The 10,428-nt window shown below is 39.2% G+C and overlaps 1 long non-coding RNA gene across 1 annotated transcript in view; it reads left to right on the forward strand.

Annotated features, from left to right (window-relative positions):
* LOC104872171 overlaps positions 1–10,395 on the forward strand; it is a 50,317-nt gene extending 39,922 nt beyond the window's left edge. Inside the window, exon 4 of the long non-coding RNA XR_783082.2 lies at positions 8,077–10,395. This is a non-coding gene — a long non-coding RNA (uncharacterized LOC104872171). The remainder of the gene's footprint in view (positions 1–8,076) is intronic.
* The last annotated feature ends 33 nt before the right edge of the window (positions 10,396–10,428 follow it).

Here is a 10,428-nt window from a genome sequence, read left to right on the forward strand (position 1 = left end):
TGTATATTTTTTGTTTTGTTTTGTTACCGGGGATTGAACTCAGGTCCTTGTGCTTGTGAGGCAGGCACTGGAAACACTGAGCTAAATCCCCGGCAAAAGGTATATTTTTTTAAATGCACATTTTAAAATTTCTTGTAAAGGCTGCTGTGGTGTTATCAGTATTTCTACCTCTTTACCTATATGAAGTTCGCCCTTGACTCACTGCTGAAGTTAGTGGTGGCCAGGTGACTTCCTTCGGCCAGTGAGAGAGTGGAAGGATGTAAGAAAGCAGTCTTTGTGCTCTTTCCTTTGCCACAGAGCATGGGCAAACACAGGTTGCCCTACACCAGGTCAGAGCAGTCTTGAACCCTGAGCCACACAGACAGCGACTGCCCTGGAGAGTCGTCTGCAACTTGAACCAGAACAATTAGCTTTTGTCATGTCAAGCCATGCTAGTTTTGATGTTGCCACAGCAGAATCTAGACTACTGATTATTGGATCACTGTATTCAACATTTCATAATATCTATTTGATATTGTTGCTTTTTAGTTGAATTGTGGTCAAAGAATACAATTAGTATGAAACAACCCTTGAGACCAGCTTGATGGTCTAACATATGGCAAATTTTCCTGGGGAGCTCAAAATATACTTATTCTTCAATTGTTGCATGGAAGGTTTCATTCATGAATATTAAGTCAAGCCTGTTAAATGTCTTATTTTTTATTTATGTATTTATTTATTTTTGGTACTGGGGATCGAACTCAGGACCTTGCACTTGCAAGACAGGCGGTGGCACCACTGAACTAAATCCCCTGGCACCACTGAGCTAAATCCCCAGCCCTGTTTTCATTTTTTTGTTTACTTAATCTGTCACTTCCCTAGAGCTGCACGTTAAAATTTATCACTGTGATAGTAAACTTCTCTTCTTACTGCCCTGTCATTTTGCTTTATCTTTTGGAGGCTATGTTATTAAATGCATACATGTTTAAAGTTACTTTAGCTTCCTGATTGACTTTTAGAATGGACTTGAATTTTTAAAATTCAATCTGTCTTCATCCTTTACTAGAATATTTGCTTCATTACAATTTATGGTGGTTACTGTCCTGCTTTGATCTATTGCTATCACCTTACTGAGTACTTTGTCTTGCTTTTATTTCTTATTGCTGTTGAAAAGTCAGCCGTAAGTCTAACCACTGTTCCATTGTATGTTACCTTTCTCCTCAGCAGCTTTCCCAGTTGTCTCTTTCTCCTTTAGTGGTTAGTTTCCTAAATGTGGCTTTTTAAAAACTGATGTCACTGGGCTGGGGGTTTGGCTCAGTGGTTCTGCTGCCTGCCTTGCAAGCACAAGGGCCCAAGTTCAATCCCTGGTACAAAAAAAATAAATAAATAAAAACTGATGTCACAGAAAAAAAAAATTGATGTCACTGGAAGATAAATATCACATGACTTCTTTTATATGAGAAACCCAAAATATAAATAATAAAATAATTAAATAAGGGAGAGCTGGTAGGAAACAAGGAGGCAGACATTTTGGAGACAGAGAGGGATCAGGAGAAGGAGGGAGGTGTAGGGTAGGGACATAAGGTAAAGGGATCAAAAATGGTCAAGATATGTTATAAACCTATACCAATCCCCCAAAACAAATGTAGCTATTATGTGTTGCAAAAATACACTAACAAAAAAGATCAAAAAGTGTTTTTTTCTCAACATTCATTGGGCTTGCTGAAGTTAAAGATTCATGTTTTCCATAGTTCTGGAAAAATCTGAAGCACTGTCTCTGAATATTACCTCTTCTTTGCCTGTCTAGAACCCTAATTAGGTATAATTTGATTTTCTTATTTTCCCTGTCATATCCCTAACCTTTTATATTTCACATCTTTGTCTTTCTGATCTACACACTACAGGTACATAATTTTTTCAGCTCTAACCTCCACCTTATTAATTTTTTTTCAGATATTTCCAATCTTCTACCTAATCTATCCACTGAGTTTTAAGAGTCAACACAGTATTTTTATTTCTAGAAATTCTTTTTGATTCTTTCCAAGTTTTCCTAGTGATTTATGCCCCCTTGTTACTTACTTGTTTTTGAAGTTCTCATTTCTCAAAGCCTATTAGTTGTTGTTTTTTTTTTATATTGTATTTGAAATTTTTAGTGGCTGAAGCCTTTTGTGGGGGTCCTGCTAATTCTCTCAACATGATCTATTTCCATGTGTGTTTTGCAACTTTGTGAGCTGCAATTACCCTTGAAATTTTGTCAATGGCAAGTTTTTGAGTACTGAAATGTGGGTGGGATACCAGCACAGAAGAGATATGTTTGGTTCTGCCAGTTACTTGAACAGCACCAGCATGATGTCACTTTAAATAAATTTCATACTTGTTTTTTGTATTGCGTGCCATATAGACTGGTACTGCATAACTAGAGAATCACAGGCATGTGGCTGTCAGCTTAAGGGAATATATATTCTCATTCCACCACCTAGAATGACTCAGGCCAGTTTCTTTAATGTCCCTATCTATATGGGCCTTTCTCAGTTTTCGTACACAGAATTCTGGACCCCTTGAGGGTCCAGCTTGATGCAGGATGATTCCTTGGCTTTGCCTTCTGTGCCCATACCCTTCAATGTCCTCAAAGGGGGAGCTCAGGGTCTTCAGGGTCCTACAGTAACCCTCAGGTTGAAGGCGAGGTTTGATCCCGGTTTATCAATCGGCATGTCCACTTCTGCCTCCATTTTGAATTGTGCACATTTCTTTCTTCAGTCCAAGTATAGCAATAGTTAAAAGTTTAGAAAGTTGTTTCATTTGGGAGGATCCTTCAGGTATCTAATTCATTGTTCTGTTAGAAATGAAACACCCTCTTCAAGCCAGGGTTATGATGAAGGCAATGCAACCATGACACATATAATGCTTTGTCTGTTCTGCTCCAACATCACTTGCACCCAGATGGCCTCTCCTTAAAAGGGTGTGTGCTACTTGGGAGAAAGAAACACACAATAAATTCTGAATTATCAGGGATCAAATGTCAATTAATCCCCTACTGAAAGAAGATAACAAATGAGTAGAGGGAGACCATTATTATCCACAAAGCAGGCATTGTATCTCTTCACCCCAAGGGTTTTGATAAGGAACTAACCAGCTGTAGGCACTAGGGGAGCTTTTCTATTGGGCCAGGGTGCACTGGTATAACCTCCAGGATGGGTCGGGTCAGTCTGAAGTTGAACACTCCAGGAATCGAGGAGAAGATGGGATGAGTCAGTGATGTAGAGACACTCGATTCTCTAGTTTCTGCTCCCAACATGGTGGAAATGGCTGAGTCACTCCAATTATCTCTACAAGGAACAGTGGAGATTTTGACATTTGCCTCTGAGAATCACTTCAAATTAAGATCAAGCATAAAGCTCCTGGAAAGAGAAACAGAAGGCAGGGAACTGGGACACTAAGATTATGTCAAGAGTATAGAGAAAAGGTGACACTGTTCGAATTCATTGTTTTGATCCAGCAACATGTTCAGAACCTCCATTCTGGCCCAGTGAGGAATCCACAGCCTGAGCTCTCAGGTCCAGGTATCTGAATGGCTTATTTCAATGTTCTTTACACCTTCTTCACCATGTCTTAGAGCTTTATTGTTGCTGTTGTGTGTTTGGGTTTTGTTGTTATTGTTGTTTTAATTTTTTATTAGTACATGTTTGCATTACACAATGACTACATTCATCATGGGGAATTGGTACATGTACATAACACATGTCAATTTCTTTTTTATCCCCGTCTTCCCTCCCCGCTTCTCTCTTCCTTGTTCCCCTTCCCATTTGAACATTTTTCTCCCTACATCCCAACATTTTGGTCCTTATTTGTGCTATTGGTTTCTCATACATGAAAAACACTGCAATATTTAAACATGTGTGTCCAATTTATTTCACTTAAAAGTATGGTCTCAAGGTGCATCCATTTACCTAGAAATGTCTCAGGTTTATCCATTTCTTTATGGCAGAAATGTCAACAGATGACTGGATAAAGAAAATATGTTTTTTATACACAGTTGAGTACTACTCATATCTTAGATTTTACTGAAGGGAAAGGACAGATAATAGAGTGGACCTATTATTCTGTGATATTATTTTCCTTCCTGGGAAGGTCCAAGTCACAGACTCTTTAATGACCAGCTCTGACAACCCACAACCTCCCTACCACTTGACAGGTGAGAAGTCTGGTGGTGAATAAGGAATAGAGGTACACACAAGCTGAAGACTTCCTAGAAGTTAGCCAAAGTCTTTTTTTTCCCCAGTACTGAGAATTGAACCAGGACCAAACTACATCCTTTCCTTTCCTTTTCTTTCTTTCTTTCTTTCAAGACAGAATTTCACTGAGCCACCATATTGCCTAGGCTGGTTTCAAATTTGCAGTCCTCCTGCCTCAGCCTCCCAGAGTGCTGGGATTGTAGATATGTACTACCATACCTAGCCAATACATTCTCTTCTTTCCACATTTTTTATTAGGGCATGTTAATTATACAGATCAATGGGTCTCATTTGGGCAGATTTGTACATGCACATAGTATACTTTAATCATTCCTCCTCAATACACTCCTTGCCCTACCCTCCTCCAATTTCATATGTTAAAATGCATGATATATATAAAGTATATAGGTATAAAGGGAGAAATATATACCTTTATACCCCTTTATACCCCTTTCCCCCCCTTATTCACTTCCTCTTGTCTCCCTTCTAGTGCCATCTTTTTTTAGATTTCACATATTAGGGAGACTATGTAATATTTGTGTTTATGAGTCTAGCTTATTTCACTCAACATGATGATTTTTAGGTCCATCCAATTTTCTGCTAATGGCAAAATTTCATTCTTTTCATAGACTATATACCACATTTTCTTTATCCACTCATCTGTTCATGGGCACCCAGGTGGATTCCATATATTGGTTATTGTCTATTATGCCACAATAAACATTGTATGCAGGTATCCCAATAGTATGCTGACTTTAATTCCTTCAGCAAGGAAGGGTAGAACTGGATCAAATGGTAGCTCTATTTTTAGTTTTTTAAGGGACCTCCATAGCAGATGATACTAACTTACATTCCCACCAGCAGTGTAGAAGAGTAGTTTTTTAATCACACATCCTCACCAGCATTTCTTGTTTTTTATATCCTTGATGACAGCCACTCTGACAGGAGGGAGATAAAATCTCAATGTAGTTGTGATATTCATTTCTCTAATGGCTAAAGATGGTGAACATTTTTCATGCACTTAATGGCCATTGGTATTTCTTGTGAGAAGTGTTCATTCAATCCTTTTGCCCATTTATTGACTGAGTGATTTTGATTTTTTTTGGTGTTAAGTTTTTTTTATATATTCTGGATATTAATCTTCTGTCAGAAGAATAGCTGGCAAATTTTTTCTCCCATTCTGTAGGCTTTTTTCACTCTGTTGGTTGTTTCCCTTGCTGTGCAGAAATTCTAATTCTATGTAGTCCCATTTGCTAATTCTTGCTATTCTTTCCTGTGCTATTTAAGTCTATTCAAGAAGTCTCTGCCAGAGCTTATGGCTTCAAGTACTTCCTCTATGTTTTTTTAGTAGTTTCAAAGTTTTAGATCTTTTACCCAGGTCATCAATCCATTTTAAATGAATTAACAAATTAAAAAATTGAAATAGATCAAAATGGAATGAAACAAGAAATCAAAAATAAGAGAAACTATATGAACACATGGAGATTGAATAACTCACTTTTGAATGATCAGTGGGTCACTGAAGAAATCAGGGAGGGCATTTTAAAATTCCTACAGTCAAATGAAAGTACAACATACTAGAATCTCTGGGATACAGCAAAGATAGTTCTAAGAAGAAAGTTTATAGCTATGATTGCCTCTAACAAAAAATCACAGAGATCTAAGTAAATAGTCTAATGATACCTCTCAAAGTTCTGGAAAAACAAAAGCAAACTGAAACCAAATCTAACAGAAGGAAAAAAATAATATAAATCACTGCTGAAATTAATAAGATAGACACTAAAATAACAACTCACAGGATCAATAAAACAGAGTTGGTTTTTTGAAAGATAAACAAGATTGATAATGCCTTAGCCAAACTAATCAAAGAGAGAAAGAGCAGACCCAACATAATTAATCCAATTAATACAATTAGAGATAAAAAGGGAATGTTACAACAGATATCCCAAAATCCAGAGGATTATTGGGTATTACTTTGAACACCTAATTCTAATTAATTGGAAGTTCTGAAAGAAACAGACACATTTCTAAACACATACAACCTACCAAAACTGAACTGAGGATATAAAAAAACCTAAGCAGATCACTAACAAGCAGTGAGATTAAAGCAGCGATAAAAAGTCTTCCAACAAGAAAAGCTGAAGATCAGATGGGTTCAATACAATATTTTACCATTAAAATAGAACACCAATGCTTTTGAACTATTTCATGAATAGGAAGGAAAACAATGTTTCCAAACTCATTCTACAAAGCCAACATCATCATGATAGCCACTGGACAAAGATACAATAACAAAAAGAGAAATATGTAGACCCATATCCTTGCTGAGCATCCCTTAATAAAATACTTGCAAATGAATTCAACAACACATTAAAAAGATTACATGTGAAGATCAAGTTGCTTTCATTCCAGGGATGCAGGATGGTTCAACATACATATACCAAGAAATGTAATACACCACATAATTAGAATCAAGGATAAAAATCACATAACCATCTCAATTGATACATAAAATGCCTCTGACAGTATTCAACATCCCCGTGTAATAAAAACCCTGAAGAAATTAGGTATTGAAGAATCACTGCTCAATATAGGAAAGGCCATAGATGATAAACCCAGAGCCATCATTATTGTGACACTAGAAAATGGAAAGTCCTCCCATGTTCATGGATTAGCATATTAGCATATTATTAAAATGACCATACTACCAAAAGCTACCTACAATTCAATGCAATCTCAATCAAAACATCAATGACATTCTTCACAGAAACAGAAAACATAACCCTAAAATTTACATGAAAACACAAAAGACCTAGAATAGCCAAAGAATTCTTGAGCAGCAAAAGCAAGGCTGGAGGCATCACAATACCAATTTCAATTAAACTACAAAGCCACAGTAACAAAAGCAGCATGGTACTGACATAAAAATAGACCCAGATCAATGAAACAGAGAAGACACAAAAACAAACCATCTGAATATGGACCATGGAGCCAAAAATATACACTGGAAACAATGTATATTAACAAATGGTGCTGGGAAAACTGGATGCCACTTGTAGAAGACTGAAACTAGACCCCTATCTCTCACCTTGTGCAAAAACAAATTCAAAATGGATCAATATATTCTTCAGTGATGGGATATGCCATCATTTTAAGAATACCCAACAGGCAGGGACAAGGGGAAAAAATGAGAACCAAGGCCTGTCATGTAAAGGTACAAGATCCCAATAACGAATGTAACTGTACTGTATACCTAAAATGTACCAATAAACTCAATGAGGAAAAAAAAAGAATACCCAACAGTTTACTAATAGACCTACAGATTTCTTTAAAATCACAATAAGGCCAAGCATTCCTATTCCCTCTCCCCTCCCCTCTCCTCTCCTTTCCCCTTCCCTCTTTCCTTCCTTCTTTCCTTTCCTTCTATTCAGTGATATAAGAATTAAAGACCAAGGAAAAGGGCGATAGCTTGTTGAGACTCCAGGTGCCATGGCAATTTTAATTGACTACAACAACTAATAGCTACAATGAATACATATTAGCAAGTTAGTTAATATTGAATGAATACTTAGTATGTGCCAGGCAGAGCGCTAAAGGTTTTATGTGGGTAATTTCACTAATCTCCTTGATAGCCCTATAAAGTCAATAATCTATTAGTATTTTTTATCCCCATTCTATTGGTGGCAAAACTGATTCTCAGAGAAGTTAAGTCATTTGCCCTGATTCACTTAGCCAATAAGGAAGAGTCCAAGCTCTTTTGTTCCTCACTCTCTGAAATCTCAGTCTCTGTGACTTTGTAGAAATGTGCCAGGGACTTCATCAGGCACAGAGAGATCACTAACCCAAATTGTTTTATGTTTCAAAGGTAGCACTATTCAAAACTCAAGTGCATAGAGGCCCGGGCTAAAGACAAGGTCCCCTACCAGACTATCCTCAATACAGGGGCAACAGTGCTGAAAGGAACTTCCAGAGAGGGAGAAGATGAACTGTGGCAGCTCACAAGCAATCTGTCTTGCTCCCTTTCCTCAGATGAGTGGCTCCATTTCTCCAAAAGCAGAGAGAAGAGGAGGAACAAGAAGTTGGAAAGAGCAAGATCCCTATTTAAAGGTAGCAGACTCTGCCTCTAAGACCCCACTTGATGGCTCACAAACTATAACTTTGGATGAGCCACCTAAACTTGCTGGACCTTCTGGATCTGAGTTCCCCTTTGTCATTCTCTCAAGCAGTAGCCTCTACAAGATGTGCTACATAATCTCCTGGGGATAGACAATATTATGGCTTCCTCTGTATTTGTTTTTTGTCTTCAAAACACTACGTTTTAATATGTTGAATATCCAGAGGATCATGAGCACCACAGGTAATCTTCTTGTGGCATGGTCATCTGGCAGGTACACTGGGGAAAGTATCTGAATTTAAACAAGGAAAGCCTGAGAAGTCAGAAAAAGGTTTCAGAAAGTATCAAGAATACCACTTGAACCATGAATTTATATTCATTACTGTTGATGAATGGCACCAAAAGTGTAGAGTGTACTTTCAGCTATTAGCTAATGATAGTACTTTACTATTTGTATGTGGGAATGGCAGGTTTTTTTCCAATAGGATTTTACAATCAAAAACCATTTGAGGTTGTAGGACCCGTGGATGACACCCAATAACACCACACCACTGTCATTCAGTTCAGAGAGACTTCTGCTGGAAATGGCACACGTCAGAAACAAAAACTGCAACAAAGTGACATCTTTAATGACATAGAACAATGAGGCAAATGCCACAGAAACGGGCAGCAGTGTCTCACAATGTGCTTGTTCCAGGCCAGAGGCCAAAGGCAAAGGAGAAGAGCTGTCAACAGCCACGTTTCTAGAGTTGGGGCCCCAGGGGAGAGATGCTGAACACATTCCTGGGCTGCTTATGGAATGTCCTTCCTGTTCTGGAGAAACAAATGGGCCTGTCCAAGACAAGGCTTGTGGGCCTTTGCTCATTGGTATGAAGAAAAAGAGATTGTTTCCCAATCACCCTTCCCGGAGACTTTCCTCTGCAAAGGGGGATTTGTTTTGCCTGTAGCTTTTCCCTACTGATCTCTTTGGCAGTAATGTGACACTAACTATCCTCATACCGGCTCCTGAGTTGCTTATTCCCACCCCAGAGTCTTTCCACTTCCCTCCATCACTAGGCCCTTCCACAAGGCACTCTTCCCTAGAGGACCACAATGGGAATCCTGCACCTGTTGTGAGAGTGACTGCAGTCACTGCAGAAGCCATTATTAGGGGGAAAGATCCCTAACCTCTGGTGTATTCCACCAGCCTCAGTGGATGGCCTTGGGCTTAGCAAAGAGTCATCACTGTCTGCTGGAGTTTGGACAGGAGCCCAGCAAATGCCTGGGAGCCTGGGAGAGCTCTGAGCTGCCTGTGCTTGGAGGTGCAGGTGGTAGTCTGCATCTTCCTTCCTCTGGCCCCCAGGCTCTGCATTACCCTGCCAGCAGACACCGTGTGCGGGCAGCAGGCTGGCAATCTTGGACTTGAGGATGTGGGAGCAGGTGGGAAAGACATGTGCCAAAGCCCTGAGGATGGAGACATGAGCTGGGCTACTGAGAATGGAGCCCCAGGGCCAGATGGATTAGGAGTGAATACCTGACAGTGCACAATTCCATCTAGAGCAGACTTAATTTGCAAACTCTCATTTCGCATGGCACGGCAGATAACTACCCAGAGCTGTTTTGCTCTGGAGAAGTCAGGACTTTTGAAAAGCCATCAGGTTTACCAGGGCAAAAGAGCCTCCAAAATGCAAGGGCTGAGTTAAGAGTCACAAAAGCAAACTTTGGATGACACAGGCTGCCTTGGTGGCCTTACCCTAACCATGTGATTTTGGAGGTAGAATCCTCCAAAGCTCTGGAGCCAGCATGGAGCCACCATGGGACTCAAGAGGGTGCTCCTTGTAAACCATGCTGGACTCCGAAATGCCCTTCTGGGACTCTCATTTTGTAGGTTCTAAATAAGAAGATGTCATGGCAAGATAGATTTCTTCATGTTTTTAGAATCAAATTCTTGGATGAAACCCTCCTTCCATAGGTTGCTTAAACAATCCATTCGGTATAACGCATGACCAAGGGAAAGTTTTAAAACACTGGGTAATAATCCAGAAATCAAAGTGGTAGACCCCAAAACAAAAGAGAAAGAGGAAGAAATGAGGGAGGGAGGGATGATAGAGAAAACAACAGAAA

This window comes from Fukomys damarensis, unplaced genomic scaffold, assembly GCF_012274545.1.
Source record: "Fukomys damarensis isolate Sample0158 unplaced genomic scaffold, DMR_v1.0_HiC HiC_scaffold_15, whole genome shotgun sequence".
NCBI lineage: Eukaryota > Metazoa > Chordata > Mammalia > Rodentia > Bathyergidae > Fukomys > Fukomys damarensis.